Genomic DNA, 17,557 nt, shown 5'->3' with positions numbered 1-17,557 from the left:
CTCAGAAAGAGCTAGAGAGGGTGACCAGGAACATGTAGTTTTTGTGTGTGTGGGAGGAAGCAAACCAAGGATTATTTATTAAATGAACCTATGTAATCTTGAAGAAACATTGATCTAAGCAACAAAATATATTAATACACATTTCTTTGTGAAGTTTACAAATTCCTTATAAAAGCAAAACAAATTGTAGTCATCATGTGCTCTTGTGTAAGATCATTTAAACATCTGTACTTTGAGTAGATTGTTGAGGATTAGTTTTGGATTGGATTAATTGTGTTAGTATATATATAAAAAAAGCCGTGCCTATTTGTCTCATTATATGAAGTTAAGAAAGCATGCTTTTTAGTTATACAAGGTTTTCATTGTTTGGAAAACTGACCCTGTGATCTAAAAATATGAAAGGAATTACCTGTGAAAATTACCCAGTTATATGAGGTGTCTTCAAAAAGCTAAAGGGAATGAATAGCACAAAAATTATATATAAATTTCAAAAATTTTACACTATAATAAGCTTATCTTTTCGTTGTTTCTCCACATACTTCATGAAGTTCCCTTGTATAATGTATACCAAGTTGTAATACATCCTGATATTAGGCATTTAATAGAATAATAATTATTAAGAGTACATAAATTTAATGTAAATAAGAGGAGTTGGGGCATTGTGTGCAATTTCCAGTGATTTGATAGGTTTGCCAAAGGATCATGATTTTTTTCCTGCATTTGATGATTTCCTTCACAGTATTAGGTTGAGAGTCTCTCCTGTTTTCAGTGATGCCATTAGCCATAGTTCCAACCTCCCTGAATCATTCTCTGTTTGCTCCCCTTCTTTCTGTTGCCACTACTGAGTTTGAAAAAACAGTGCCTTAAGGCGTTTGTATTATACTGAGAGAGAATTTGATCCTAACAAAGATACATGTTATTGGACTGAACATGCAGCTTCCTTTCCCTTTGAAGAAATAAAGAAAAGTGGAGAAATAATTTTCTTTTAACCAAGAACCATCAGGAATTGCATTTCTGAGAAGGTGTGTGTGAGTCTTTGTGTGGGTATGATTTATCTTCATAGAATGATTTGAGGGACTTTCAGAGGTTAAGTCCATGACTTCCTTATCCTTTATTGTTTCACAATATTTTTGGTTTTCCCCTTCTCTCAGGAACAAATGTTGGTGGAGTTTTATAGTGAATAGCAGCTGAGTACTTTGAATATAAGACTGACGTTCAAATTGACTTAACTTTAAAAGAGTTACTACTGCTTCAGATTTATCTATACATTGGGAGTGATATTTTTATTTTTGCATTTGGAGCAGTTTTGCAGATATCAAACCATACAGCCAACCTAAGAAAAGGAGAATTTTTATAATATGGCTGGTTGTTCTTAAATGGAAATTGACTTCTGGCTCAAGAAATGTATTACTTGGCAATATTTAACTTTCAGTCCACTATTTTTTATGCTCTTTTACATTAAAAGTATCATTGTAAGGAATATTATGAGGATATAATTTATTTTGTCAACTCTTTTTCTGAACAAAACACTTTGAGTTTTAATGTAATACAATAAATATTTGTGTCTTCCTACGCTTCTTTGGGAGAAATCCACAATCTCCTAGCGGTCCTTTAAATATTTCCTGGGCATACTAAGCAGCCCATCTGTTTCTCAGAGCCCCATTATTTTTAATGCTTTGAGGGCAGGGATTTGCTCTCAATTCTGTATATCCATAATTATGTACATTTAAAATAGTAGCTATTTTCCTTGAGATCTTATTTTCATTTATTTATTCATTCACTGCATATTCATGGATTACCTGCTATGGGTCAGATGTGATAGTACGCACTGGATAACATCATAAGCACGATAGACAAGGTTACAGCTGTGAGAGAGCTTATAATGTACAATCTAACCTATTTTGTAGGAGGGGAATGTGATGATCACATTGCTTCTCTTATCTATTATTTTCTCTGCACCAGTTCTGAAAGCTGGATATTATTGCTTTCAACTAACTTATGAGGAATTTGAAACCCAGAGAGGTTAAACAAGTTGCTCAGCTACACAGAAAATAAGTGGAGGATCCGAGATGCAAGATCAAGTCAGTCTGGTTCTATACTAGTTTTCTATGCCGTGTAACAAATTACTACAAAAAGTGACTTAAATCAACACTTACAATATCTGTAGATAAGGAGTCCTGGCCTGGTTTAACTGAGTTTTCTTTAAGACTGCAATCAAGATGTCAGCTAAGAATAACCATAATAGAATCCACTTTCAAACTTGTAGTTACTGGCAAAATTTGTTTCATTGAAACTATAGTATTTATGGCAACTTGAAACTATAGTATTCATGGCAGCTTGCTTTTTTTTTTATTTGAAATACAGTTACAGAGAGAGGTAGAGACAGAGACAGAGACAGAGACAGAGAGAGAAAGAGGTCTTCCTTCCACTGGTCCACTCCCCAAATGCCCCAAATGGCCGCAACAGCCAAAACTGATCTGATCTGAAGCCAGGAGCCAGAATCTTCTTCTTCTGGGTCTCCCAGGTGGGTGCAGGGGCCCAAGGACTTGGGCCATTTTCCACTGCTTTCTAAGGCCACAGCAGAGAGCTGGATCAGAAGTGGAGCAGCCAGGACTCGAACGGGCGCCCATACAGGAAGCTGGCACTGCAGGCCAAGGCTTTATTTAACCCACTGGATCAGAGCACTAGCCGGGCAGCTTGCTTTTTCATAGTCAAAAAAAAAAAAAAAAAAAGAGAGAGAGAGAGAGACTCAACTTCAAGTGTTCTAGAGAAAGCCATTTATAACATAACATCATCATTAGAGTGATATCTCATCACCTGTGGTGTATTTTACTGATTGGAATAATAACAGGTCGTACTCACACTCAAGGGGAGCGATTATACAAACAAGTGGACATATGGAGGTGTGGAGCATGTTGAGGGGGCACATTAGAGTGTGTCTGCCACAAATTCCACAGTCTATGATCTTTCCACTATGCCATGATGCCTGTAGTAAGAGCTTAATATAAATGAATTTATTTTTTAAAAATTATTTAAAGCAATGAAACACTATTGGCAAAGTTTATGGTAAAATTCCCATAACCTCATGATGCCAACACAACTCAATTGATCTCATGGGCAAGGTATAAAACACTCATTCTTTCCATCTCTAAACAGTCACAATAATTGTGTTTGAGTACCAATTAGTCTTTTAAAAATAATCAGTTCTCTTTTTCATAGTTGAAATCAGAGTAAATACATGATCCTCTAGAATTCCTTTTCCATTTTCAATATTATAAACATTTTTCTTGTTACTACATAATCATAGAGTAGTCAGTTTCAGAGTACCACTAGCATTCTTTGAATTGGACATAACATCAAATGTTAACCAAATCTGAATGTTGAGTCACATAGGCAACTTTCAGTCCTACAGTACTGAAAAGTACATCATCATCCACAACAAAACAGAACATTGCATAACCTCTTTAGTCGCATAATTCTGCCTTTCTTTAGATTATTTACTTAAACTAGAAATCCAGAAGTGAATTACTGGATCCAGAAATAGGAATGTTTCCATGGTTCTTGGTGCATGCTTGCTATGGAAATGCTTCTGATTTTATTTGACCTTGACTGAATCAACAGCCTTCAAAATTGCTAAGCCATATGATAATGATAGGAACTCTGTGATCACTGGCAATAAAGATAATATCTTTACTTGCTCTAAATCCAGGGATTTGAGTAGAGAGAGGTAGAGGGAATTATCTTCTCTTCATGGCCATGTACCATCTCTCAGGGTTCTGTTTTGCCCTGGAGTTCAAGTAGAGGGCATGAATCCTCTCAGGACTTATCCTTCAAACCAAATGATGTCACCTCTACGGATATTTTTCCTGGTCACAGTGTGCCTTCTCTGTAATGAGGCAGAGGCAATTCTCATGGGGCATTTGGAAAATCTTTCTTTCCTTCTGTGCACGGGCAGATTGGACTAATTTACTTATTCAGATGCAATACTCTACTTCAGCAGCACTATGCACAGTAGCCTTTCTTGTAGCAAGAAAGGAAAAGAAAAAGGTTGAGTTAATGCAATCCACAGTAGACTGGCTCATATTTGTCACCCAGTTAACACTAATAAAACAGATTGATTGCTTTATTACTTTTCTGTGACTCAAGAACTGATAGGTTGAAGTTGGTCGTTACATCCTCCCCACCTCCCACGTCTGCCTTTTTCTAAGTGAGCTGGAGAATTAAGCTACCATATTTGGTTCGCCTGTGCCTGCCCTGTGACCTCACATCAGCCTGTTTGAAGGTTTGTGTGTTTTTGCTTAGCCTTATATGGGAAGGCTGCCTGGAGACTCTGTCTGACCGGAATGAGACGCCCTGTAGCATTTGCAGGAAGTGTGGCTTTAGGACGCGGTTTGTCTCAGTTTCCTTACTGCCAGAATTTGGTGCATAGAGAAGGGGGTGAGTTGGAGAATATCTTAACTGACTGTAAAATCACCATCATTTTATAGCTTTTAATGGCTCTTGTAACCAAATTACCTTAACACTATTATGACAAAGTTCTCCTAAAGAGGATTGATACCTCTCTAGAAACTAATTGTACTGAGTTGATAACAGTAGTAATTAGGGTAAGGAGGTAGAGGCTGGAATAAATTGGTCTGTTTATTTTGAAATTGGTAGTGCAATATTATTTATAAATATGTAAATTTTAATATGTTGATTACAAGTTTTTTGAAAATGTGAAAAAGAAAAAGACTTAGTGCAACCTTAGTCTGACATTTTTGAGACAGAAGATCCATATATGTTAGGCTAGCAGTTGTCACGAATATTTAGCTTTGGTATTTGTAACAACGTGATTTGGTTAAAGGAAGGCTTTTGCTGTAAAGGTTCTCCCAAAGTTGTCTGAACTGCCTGAAGCTTCCATAATCTTGTTTTCCTCGTAGTGTTCATTTCCTGTAGTCACTAATGGTGACAAGCCACTCTGTTCCCCTGTTGTGGAAGCACTCTGCAATGTTCTTAACTTTGCACTATATTTGTCTACATATGTGAAAATAGTTTCAAATGGAGACACAACTCTTCTGAGGGACAAAATCAGTGTGATTCATGTGCATTATTGCTTCTTCACAATAACTTGGTGTTACCAAATTTTAAAGTTCCAGGAGGCTTTCATTGCTTCTACTGTGTTTTGTTGTTTCATTATCACAGAACCTCAATGTGGAAAAGGAAATAAGGAGTTATTCAGAAAAATGTTTGTATCCTGTGTATAAAACTCTTGAAAAACGTAAAGATTTTTTTTTTGCTCTTCTTTTAGGCCAAGGTTTGGAATTAAGAGTTATATAAAATTATTGTAAACCAACCACATTTAATTAAGTTGACAAGACATTCTAGTTAACATGAGATAATAAATATGGTAGTGTATTATTTTGTTATTCGGTATGCTTAATGTTTAAGCGTGCTTTTTATTCTGACAGAGCCTTGGCAAGTGTGTGATTTGGAACAAGTTCTTTAATCCATATAAGCTATATCTTTTGTCTAAACTTTAGTTTCTTTGTCTCTGGATCTGTAATGAAAATAATAGCAGCTTCTTTATAAGATTATTGTGAGAATTAAATAAGATAAGCATGTAAAGAGCTTAGCATAGTGCCTGACCCATACGAAACACTTAAATAATAATTATTACATTATATTTCATAGTGAAATTAGATGCAGAACAATGCAGAAAGGGAACTGACATGCACAGAATTCTACAGCTCATTGCTAGCATACTCAAGCAGTCTGTGTCCTATTGTTCCCCATATTTGTCCAGCCCTAATCCACCCACTTTCCTGCAATAGAAAGAAGTTAGACTTTGATACAGGGCTGGTTACATTCCATGATTTGTTATCTGTTAGTATGGAATTTATAATCATATAATTATAGTTTATAAGTTCTTTGAGACCATAAGTAATATCTTTGTTTTGTTTTGTTTTCATTTGTTTCAGTGTAAGAATAGTAGTCTTGAGGCCTGTTTTGTACTCAGGAACTACTTTCTTGATTGAAAGATAGCCCCTAACATTACTAGACGGGAGCTGAGCACTGATCTTTTCCTAGCAGTAGAGGATCCTAGAGATGGAATTGGATATTGTTGCTTCATGATGATGTGGAGATTGATAAAACTATATGCATAGTAAAGGAAACAAATATGGATAATAAAGGAAGCAAAATCATCGTCTGGTAAAGTAAAATTTGAAATTAACTTGTATAGCAAAAACACATCAAAAAGTGATATTATTCACAAGAAGTTATTAGCTTTATATAAAATGTCTTACAAAAAAACCATACAAAATATTATAAGGCTACACAGGGAACTATAGTGGCACAGACAGGATTTGGAACTAGGGGCATCTAAATTTGAATGTCAGTCCTGCCAACCACTAGCTTTGTGATTTTGAATAAATTTACTTAACCTCTTGAGTCTCAGAGTTTGAATCCATAAAATGGTGGTAATAATATCCACCTTATAGGGTTATTATGAATATTAAATGAGTATTATATATAAAGCACCAACTATAGCTATCACTTAGTTGACCTTCCACAAATGTTATTCATTGTTGACAAGAATGGAAAAAAGACAATATCGGTCTCCCACGCTTTTTTATTATTATTATTTATTTGACAGATAGAGTTAGACAGTGAGAGAGACAGAGAGAGAGGTCTTCCTTCCATTGGTTCACCCCCCAAATGGCCACTACGGCCGGAGCTACACCGATCCGAAGCCAGGAGCCAGGTGCTTCTTCTTGGTCTCCCATGTGGGTGCAGGGGCCCAAGCAGTTGGGCCATCCTCCACTGCACTCCCGGGTCACAGCAGAGAGCTGGACTGGAAGAGGAGCAACTGGGACTAGAACCCAGCACCCATATGGGATGCCGGTGCTGCAGGTAGAGGATTAACCAAGTGAGCCACAGCACCGGCCCCAGGTCTCCCACTCTTTTCAAAATACAGCTATAACAACCCAAAGTGTCCAAGAATTTGGAAATAATTACTGAGTGCTTTCTGATAATCCAATGTGTTTCTGTATGCTGATTATGGCATAGCTTCTGTGAGGCCCAAAGCTCTAAATCTTGCGAAACTTTTGAGCTTCAGTCCTTTTGGGTTTTGCTTAGAGCAACTTCTGTTTACCATGAGATACGTTAGCATTTGGGGATCATGTAGAAAGCTCGAGAGTATTCTGAGGACTCTGTCTTTTGATCAGCTGTGTTCTAGTATTTCCAAGTGGCATTTCAGAGAATAAGGACTGACTTTGGTAATTGAGGATGCATGAGAATCTGTGTGCAAACAGTAATCATTAACAAGATCTCCTTGCTTTCAAATCCTAGGTAAAATGAATGCATGTAGGCATATTATACATTAAACAGACATTAGTACTTCAAGGGTAGTAGAAATATCTGGCATTGAAAAGGATGACTAAAACATAGCTAAATCCAACTAAACCCACTATTAGATGAAATATTCTTCCTTCTATTTTGGATGGATGAGTTGAACTATAAAAAAATCAACCCAGTCATCTTCAAGGATTTACATATATTGCTTTTGAATAAGCCCTCTTAGGTTTTGCTGATTATAGCCATCCGACTTTTGTCAGGCTTCCCAGAGCTCTAGAAAGCATCATCAGATTCCGGGATGCAGTAGAAGTTTTAAAAAGAGTTCTTTGCTAAAATGTGATCTAGACTTATTGGCTTGCTTCCAAATTTGGAAAGGGAGAAAACAGTAGAGAAATCTGGCAGAAACTACTTTTACTAAATAATGAAGGTTAATATCACCACCAATAAGTCATGTTGCTATCATGTGCCCTCTGATACGGTGCTGTGAGAAAGGTACTTCTCTTTTGTGGTATTTGTTCCTCAAATCCATAAAGCCAGTCTGATCATTGGAAAAACATCAGACGAACTTGAGATAAGAGACATTACAAAATGCTTGACCTGTACTCCTAAAAATTGTCAAGGTCGCGGGAAACAAGAAAGGCTGACAAATTGTCGCAGACCAGAGGAGACTGAGCCATGATGACTAAATGTAATGTGGTATCCTGGAAAGGCACAGAAAAAGGGCATTACAGGAAAAACGTATGAAATCTAAAGAGACTAGAGTTAATAGTATTTTATTATTGTTGGCTTCCTACTTATAACTTACTAATTTAATACCATGAGGTAAGATGTTAATAACAAGGGAAACTAGGAGAAAGATATATGGAAATTCTTGGCATTATATTTGTAACTTTTCTGTAAATCTAAAGCATTCCAAAATTAAGATTTATTCAAATTAAAAGCTAAAAGTAAGCATTTTGGTGGTGCTGAATTTAAAATAAAATCGTGAGACCATTCAGTGTTGAGTATTTACTTTGCATCGAACCCTGTGGTGAGCACTTTATGGGGAGACAGAAGCATGAGGCATGACTCTTACCTGAAGTTTGCCTATCAACCAACTGCAGAGATGCTACTTTGAAAGGAAAATGATTTTCAAACATTGGAGTTAATTTGTTTAAGCTCCAAACTGGATGGTGCAGACTGCAAGAGGTTAGAAAGAAGGGTGGGGAGAAAATGACCATGGACGGCACTGTGCAGGGAATGGACCTGGATGAATAGGTTAGAATGGCCAAGTGGAGAGAGGGTAGACTTGCAAGTGAAGGGAGCAAAGTGAAAAAAAGCAATGGGGTTTCGGGAGCAACATGTTTATGGGAGAATTAGGTAAGCCTGGTCTGATTTAGAGGAGGGGAAGCTGCAATATTTTTAGAGAGGTAGATAGAGCTGGGTGTTATGTGGACCTTGAAAGCTAAACAGGTGGGCCTGGGATTGGTTGAAATGGTCACAGGAAACCAGTGTAGCAGTTGGATTTTTTTTATGTGTTTTGATTTTTCAGCCTCTGGCCAAATCTTTGTCATTTATTAATCCGCTAGCAACTCTCTTGGCATGTACATTTGATAAGAATCTTGGAATGATGTTCACCTGCACGAGGTGAGAGTACAATCATGCTCATTTTCTAGATTTAAAAGTTTATTAACTAAAAGAAACATCAGTTCTGAAGAGTCTCGTGTCCATCCCTTTCTTGTTTGACTTTTCTCTGTCCATACTATTTTCCAGAGTCAGAAGGAACTTTAATCCCTGTGTTTGTTACTGATGCAGTTAAAGCTTGTTCCTGTTTTCAAGAGCAGTGTATTAAAATCAGATCATTTTGTGCTTTGAAAAGGTTATTGGCCAGTTTTTTTTTAAAGCAATGGATACACTGCTTATTAAAAAGCAAACGAAAGAACAGGAGAGGTCAGATGCTTTTGTACTTTCTTGGCTACTTTTTATTATAAATTTAAAATACAGAAATTATGCTCAGTCCACCCCAAACTATTACATGACTGAGTTCTTAAAAGGGAAACATGGAGGCCGGCGCCGCGGCTCACTAGGCTAATCCTCCGCCTAGCGGCGCCGGCACACCGGGTTCTAGTCCCGGTTGGGGCGCCGGATTCTGTCCCGGTTGCCCCTCTTCCAGGCCAGCTCTCTGCTGTGACCCGGGAGTGCAGTGGAGGATGGCCCAGGTGCTTGGGCCCTGCACCCCATGGGAGACCAGGAAAAGCACCTGGCTCCTGGCTCCTGCCATCGGATCAGCGCGGTGCGCCGGCCGCAGCGCGCCGGCCGCGGCAGCCATTGGAGGGTGAACCAACGGCAAAGGAAGACCTTTCTCTCTGTCTCTCTCTCTCACTGTCCACTCTGCCTGTCAAAAAAAAAAAAAAAAAAAAAACAAAACAAAAAAAAAAAAAAAAAAAGGGAAACATGGACTGTGCTGTTCTCATTGAGTTCAGTGAAACCAGAGACTTGAGCATCTCATTCAGTTTGCTTGTATGCATATTGCCTGTGTTCATGCAATCCCACATATTGGTCCCCTTAAGACTTCATGGAGGTCAGTTTAAAATAGGTCAAAGAGGAAGGAGATCATAATTACTGGGAATTCGTGTTCACTAAGTAGGGCCATTTGGGAAAGATTGTCTAAACCTTTGCTGTCTTTCTCTTAAGTGTCACATAGTTAAGACTGACATATATGAGATAGTTTCTTAACTTCCCAGATAGACTGAGCATTCTAGTATATCTCACCCACGTAAGTAGCTGCTATACATAATGCAAAACAGGGCTTTATAGTCACATAGATTTAGCTCTGTAATTAGCCTTAGGCAGTTAATAGAGCTGTCTTCTTGGACAGGCTTCTCAATGTCTCTGAGTCCAATTTCCTTTTCTGTAAAATGGATAATAATAGCCACCTTTTAGAATTGTTGAGGTTTTGAATGGTCATGTGTAAATAGCTTCACAAAGGGTTTGCTATTCAGCACAAACATTCAGCAAGCACTAAACGAGTATTAGTTTCCCTTTCTCCTTATGAGAATACAGTCATGCCCCGTTCTGAGTTAAAAAAAGCCTTTTCCAGGGCTGGCGCTGTGGAGTAGTGCGTAAAGCTGCTGCCTTCAGTGCCGGCATCCCACAAGGGCTCAGGTTCGAGTCCTAGATGCTTCACTTCCAGTCCAGCTCTCTGCTATGGCCTCTGAAAGCAGTAAAAGATGCCCCAAGCCCTTGGGCCCCTGCACCCGCACTGGAGACCCAGAAGAAGCTCCTGGCTCCTGGCTTCGGATTGGCGCAGCTCTGGCCGTTGTGGAGTGAACCAGCAGATGGAAGACCTCTCTCTCTCTCTCTCTGCCTCTCCTTCTCTCTCTGTGCAACTCTGACTTTCAAATAAATAAATAAATAAATTTTATTTTAAAAAAGGCTTTTCCTGACCAGGAAATATAAGTTCCAAAGTCTCCTCTATTCAATCACTTCTCTTTTTAATAACTATTTATTTATATAAGGTGAACACATTTCACGTATTCAGATTTAGGAGCATAGTAATACTTGCCACCCTATCCCAACCACTATTTATCTGGAACTCTTATTTGTTCTTTGTTTTGTGCAGAGTTAACCCAGCACTAACACATAGTAAGGCTTACGAATTTCCTCTTGGGATGATCTGGGGAGGAGTTTCCTGTACCTTTTTCATATAATCCTCTGTCAGAATGCGTGTGGGGACAACTCGGGGCAAAATCCTAAAGCAAATGAAGACATTTTACTATCTCCCTACCTACTTCTCTCCAGATTGTTTTGTGCCTCATTTCCAAATAGGCCCACTGCACGTCATTTCTGTGGAGACCAAAGTAGTGAAACATTAATTGTAAGCTTTCAGTCATTGAGCAAAGAATTGCATTTTAAGATAGGACGATACTCCAAAACTTGTTATTTCACATCCTCCTGGATCTACATACACAGAAAGCCATCTCTGAAGGAATGGGAGATGGACTAAAATTCTTCAGGCCCTGGAAAAAGTATGGACAGATAATAGTTGCAGAGCAGAAATGGCTGAATAGGGGACACTATTCAGAACTGGCATTTCAACACTCCTAGTCGAACAATACCCTCTATCTTGTGCGGTTGTGTGAGGGCAGCCTGTTGAAATCCCTGCTTAGTATATACTAAGTTGATCTTCAGTATATGAAGGTAATTGAAAATGAAACTCGATGAAGGGCGGATGGGAGAGGGAGTGGGAGAGGGGAGGGCCACGGGAGGGAGGGAGGTTGGGGGGGAGCCACAACAATACAAAAGTTGCACTTTGTAAATTCACATTTATTAAATAAATAAAAACTATATAACAAACAGAAAAAAAGAAAAACAAAGAACTTAATACTTTACCCTTTTCGTATTTTTTATGTTCTACTTAAAACTATTGGTTGAACTCTGTAATTAATACACAGTTACTCTTAGGTGTTTAATTAATGCTATAACTAGTACTCAAATAGTATTTTACACTTTGTGTTTCTGTGTGGGTGCAAACTGTTGAAATCTTTACTTAATGTATGCTAAACTGATCTTCTGTATATAAAGAGAATTGAAAATGAATCTTGATGTGAATGGAAGGGGAGAGGGAGTGGGAGAGGGGAGTGTTGTGGGTGGGAGGGAAGTTATGGGGGGGAAGCTATTGTAATCCATAAGCTGTACTTTGGAAATTTATGTTCATTAAATAAAATAAAATAATTTAAAAAAAAGAAAAGCCTTATTAACTCAGAAACTGGGCGTGATTCTACTTTCTTGACTGTGACCACCTTAAGACCCAGCTGTATTTGAGAAACTACCTTTAAAGGTCAACCTTCTTCTCTTTTCACCTAGAAACTATTTTTGAAATTATTTAGGCCTTAAAACTCTTTAGAAATAGTACTGCAGACATGATTGTGGCAGAAGGACAAGTTAAAAAAAAGAAATAACAGTAGAGCTTTTTAAATATCTTAGCAACAGTTAAATAGGGAACCTTAGGTTGTGCTCTCATGCTGCCACATCTTGGAACATCTATCAAGAGAGCTCCAGGGAGCTAGGGCTGGAGGTGGAAGATCAGGGAGAAAATTCATAATAGTCTTAACCTAGACTTGTTGCTTGTTGATAAAGAAATATGATTTACAGGTTTTACGTGACTGATTGTGACCAAAACACTTTTGGAAATACTGCAAAACAGACAAGCTGAAAACAAGTATCTCTTGCTGTGGCTGCATCCTTAGCTTTAGCAATAGGAAGTCAGTGGCATAAGGACACACGGCAGTGTTCATTTGAAAATGCAAATGGATCTCTCTGGTTACCAAAGGCCTACACAGCAGCAACAATGCACTGGTCCAGTTCCAACCAGACTAACTGGGGTTTCAGATTTGATTTTCCTTTTAGGTGTATTTTGTAAGTAGATTACTAAAAGGCTGAACAAGCAGCTCTAAATGCTACTTGTTCACTCCTCCTCCACCCCACTGCTAAATCCTTAGGCACACGCTTTTGATTTTCCTAAAAAAAGCCGAGTGACCTTTCCCATGACAGCATTTGAAATAAGCAGAACCAACAATAGGGAGTCTATATACATGAATTTCTCCTTGAGAAAATTATAACCTGTTTCAAAAAGACAAAATGCACACCCACACAATTGTTTATTCATTATAGACTTCAGTTATGTGCAAGAATTTGGTAGCAGAAATTATGAGCATCCATTTAGAAGGTTTCCAAGTATGTTTTATAAGATCTTACCTTCATTGTTTTAATATAATATATTGTCACCTTTGCAAGCTCATTTTTCCAGCTGGTCAATTTTAGTCATCTTTACTAACCACAACTTTTCATGGAAACTCTAGATTGCATTCAGTACATATGGATAGATATTCTAGCATTGGCACCATCGGTATTAAGCTCCTTCTGAGTGGCTTCACTAATAACAATTAAGTGCTTGCTCTGTTTTTTCACCTATGCTTTGTCATTCACTGGGCCCCTCTCACCTAATCACCTCGTGTGTCTGACTTCTTATTTAAATACCATTTTGTAGCTGAACTTTTTAATATCTGCATATCTGATTCCTCCCACTATATTGCAATATTGGGAAGGGATCTTTCGTTTTTCTTTAGGCATTTTAGAAGCCTAGTAAAGTTCTTTGCTTGACACTTTCAATGCACACAGATATTGTTGAATAAATAGTATATAAATGTTGTTATGATTTTTTTTTTAGATTTTGGTAGTCAGAACTTCTGTCAAGTTTCGTTAAAGTGTCAGTAGAAAACAGGTAACAGAGGTTGATTATAAAACAAAGTAAAAACCCCACCTTGATTAAGTTTTTTTTGTGGTGGAGTGGCACTTTCTTTCATGAAAAGAACTCTTGTTTTCCCATTTGAAGTGTTATTAGTAAAGTTTTGTTCTTCCTTGGGTATTTGGAACAGTCACAGTGGCACTTTCCAAACCAGAAACCTTGCCAGTCTCCTTTCTTTAAAAGAAAGTTGACCTTTAGCATGACAGACAAGAAGTTCACAGAAGCTTGTTGGAAAGCAACTATTTCCTCCAGGTAACAATTGTTCATTAGCCCTCCAGTGTCTTTTAGAGGAAAGAAAACTCCTGGCAAGTGAGTTGAAATGATTTGGTTCTCTTTGAGTAGAAGTGAGGGGCAGAACTTACTATGAAAAGAGAGATTTAGGTTACTAGATTGTGCCATTGGGCACTTGCAAATTTATTTGTGGGCTGAAAATGTTATCAATAACCTTTTAACTCCATTTTTTCCCTCTGAGAAATTTAATTTTTATTCCTCCGTGAACCTTTATGACACCCATTGCCCTTCCTTTTAAATGTTTTTTTTTTTTTTTTTGACAGGCAGAGTTAGACAGAGAAAGAGAGAGAGAGAGAGAGAGAGAGAGAAAGGTCTTCCTTCCATTGGTTCACCCCCCAAATGGCTGCTATGGCCAGCGTGCTGCGCTGATCTGAAGCCAGGAGCCAGGTGCTTCCTCCTGGTCTCCCATGCGGGTGCAGGGCCCAAGCACTTGGGCCATCCTCCACTGCCTTCCCAGGCCACAGAAGAGAGCCGGACTGGAAGAGGAGCAACTGGGGCAGAATCCGGCACCCCAACCGGGGCTAGAACCCAGTGTGCCGGCGCCGCTAGGCGGAGGATTAGCCTAGTGATCTGTGGCGCCGGCCTGCCCTTTGTTTTGTAAGTATGATTTCAGCCACACTTTTCACTGTGTCCCTTTAGTTTAAGTCCCATTAGTGAAATTAAGCGTTATTGGATGCTCTCTTGTCAGGGTTTATTGTACAAAACATGTGCCTATCAGTATATGAGAAAGATTAATTTGTTACATATAAAATATTGCTTCTTAGAAATGAACTTCATATGTGAAATGTTGTACTTACAGACACGATCAAGTTAGTAATTTTTTTTATGTTTCCTAAAGATTCAAAGCTGAGAAAATGTTAATGTTTGACATGGAAGGACCTATTAGCAAAGTGTGACAATGACCCTTTCTCTTCATCTTTATTAAGATGCAGGACACTCTAGGAAACATATGTACTTTAGGTCAGGCAGCCTCAAAGCATGGGGAAAATACTTGTGATCCAAAACTAATGGCTAAAGGAGAAATACATCAGTGTAATATCCTGTGAAGCTATGCCCAGTGATAGTATGTCAGGCAACCATCAACTTATCACAGTGTTCTTGACATAGTAAGCATTTGAAAGTGAGAGAAAGGCCTCAAAAAGTGATTTATCTTAAAAATTCTTTAACCTGGAGTAGGCATTGTAGCAAAGCAGATAAAGCTGACACTTGGGACACCTGCATCCCATATCAGAGTGCCTGGATCTGACTCCTAGCTCTACTTCTGATCCAGCTTCTTTGCAAATGTACACCTGAGAAGCAGCAGGTGATAACTCAAGTACTTGGGTCCCTGCTCGCTCTGTGCAAGATCTACACTGAGTTCCAGTCTCCTGATTTCATGGCCCAGCTATTGAGGGCTTTGGTGGGGTGGTGGGTAGCAGAAGATCTCCCTCTGCCTTTCAAATAAATGAGAATAAATTAATAAATATTTTAATAGACCCTATGCCCTTTGTCTGTTCACACAAATGTGTCTAATGGTGTTCTCCCAGAGCCATGTATAATTCTTTGCACATTAGCTATAATGTTAACTCTTTGCTCATTTCTAAAAAATGTTGGAGGGGTCAGTGTTATGTTACAATGGGTTAAGCTGCCACCTGTGACTCTGGCATCCCTTACAGGCACCAGGTCAAGTCCTAGATGCTCCAGTTCTGATCCAGCTCCCTGCTAATGCACCTGGTAAAGCAGCTGAGGATAGCCCAAGTACTTGGGCTCCTGTAACCAATGTGGGAGACCTGGAAGAAGCTCCTGGCTCTTGGCTTCAGCCTGGCACAGCCCCAGCCATTGCAGCCATTTGGGGAGTGAAACATCAGATGGAAGATCTCTCTCTCTCTCTCTCTCTCTCTCTGACTTTCAAATAAATAAATAAAAGCTTTTTAAAAAATTTATGCTGGATACCTGGAAGTACCATATGCAGGGGTAGGGAACGTCCAGCCTATAGACCATATAAAGTCAGCAAAATAATTTCTGGCCTTGCCAAGGCAACCTCAGGCAGGACTCAAAAATCAATGTATAGCAGGCTCATTATTAAGCTGATAATTTTGTATGTGATGTTAACAAATGTCCAAATGACCCTTGACAAGCAAAAGTTTCCCCACCCCTGTTAATTAATGGGGCTACTCAGATTTGTAAACATGTTAATGATTGACAAATTACTCGATTTGTCAAAATACACTTTACACTGACTGACCCTTGACTATTGAGTCATTGGCATAATTGAACCTACCATCAAGTGCATTAGTCTACTAGATACTCCTGACTACTTATTTACTTTGACATTGATCTTCCTCAAAATTCAAAAATGGGTACAAATTTATAATTAAACAATTTATTTTATAAATCAATAAGGAAGTAAGATTCTCATTTAAAAAATTACCTTGTAGCAAAATTTGCTGGGTTGACACTGTCTTTAGTTGTAAACACCACTGCACTGCGACCAGCCATGGGTTGAAACTGTCTTTAAAGAACATTCAGTACTCTGAACTAAATAGCTTTTAGAAATTTCAGTATATATTAGGAGAAATTGAGAATTTTCTTTTTCCTGGGGTTATGAGATGTGAAAGAAAATTATTTACCTACTATCACAAACAACTTAGAAGGACAGATATATACAATCTTTGTGCCTGGACTCGTGTGTGGGAGGATGGCAGATGTCAATCCAACAGGGCCTTGACTGCATGTGAGTTTCTTAGTCTACATTTTCTCTCCCATTGACTAGTCTGCTTTCTTAAAAAAAAAAAAAACAGTTTTTTGAAGGTTCTGCCCCATGTGTCTTCTTAGTGTGATTATTTGAAGAAACTTCCTTATTGATTATTTTCTGTTCTGAAATATCTAGTAATGGTTTTATAATGGGTAAATTATGATAGATATGTGATTTCAGATTCTAAAAGAAATGCCTATCAGTGGAGAAACCTAACTAATTCATTTTCAAAGCTCTGTTAGTTATAATAAGGAAACAAAGTACGTGTGTTATCTCTTTGTGATAATCTAGTTGAGGCAGTCACACAAACGTACATAAAAGGAACTGTAGGAGGCATGTTAGGTAATAATGAGTGTATAGGTATATTTCAAACTTAGTATACGACAGGTATTGCCTTTGTATCTTCTTATTCCGTTTCTGTTGTGAATAGTGAACATGGAGACTTGAGTGATTCTGAAGCTTGTGTGATTCTCAAGCAAAGATTTATTTCCATTGATTATACAATGCTTCTCAAGATGGGGAGTAGACTTAGGTCGTTTGGAAAAACTTTAAACAAGAGATGAAACTAAGAGAAACTTGTACATAGATAATCAGAAAACACACTATCCCATTACACACGCTTTTTAGTTAATTCTACTGCTTTAGGTTGTTTGTCCTTGTGTCTGTATCATTGTATAGGTGAATTTTCAATGGCAACAAGAAAGAGATTGGTAAAGGACCTGTGAGATACAAACTTTTCAACCCACTTGTGAGACATCATTAACAAGACAATAATAAAGAGAGAAAATCATATCTTCTGTGAAACTCCGTTTTGATCTATGTCTAAATTTATTTCTGTTAGCTCACAAAGCACTGACTTTTTTCCTTTTTCATTGAATTTGAAAAGAAAAAAACAACAAAAGATTCTTACT

The 17,557-nt window shown here is 38.1% G+C and overlaps 1 protein-coding gene across 2 annotated transcripts in view; it reads left to right on the top strand.

Annotated features, from left to right (window-relative positions):
- The window catches only part of SH3BGRL (SH3 domain binding glutamate rich protein like), an 85,568-nt gene that overhangs the window by 51,772 nt on the left and 16,239 nt on the right, over window positions 1-17,557 (top strand). The window lies entirely within an intron of this gene.

The sequence above is a fragment of the Oryctolagus cuniculus genome, chromosome X (genome assembly GCF_051225735.1).
Source record: "Oryctolagus cuniculus isolate XC-2025 breed Fujian yellow rabbit chromosome X, ASM5122573v1, whole genome shotgun sequence".
Taxonomy (NCBI): domain Eukaryota; kingdom Metazoa; phylum Chordata; class Mammalia; order Lagomorpha; family Leporidae; genus Oryctolagus; species Oryctolagus cuniculus.
Note: the sequence above shows the minus strand (reverse complement) of the source record. Positions and strands in the feature narration are given on the sequence as shown.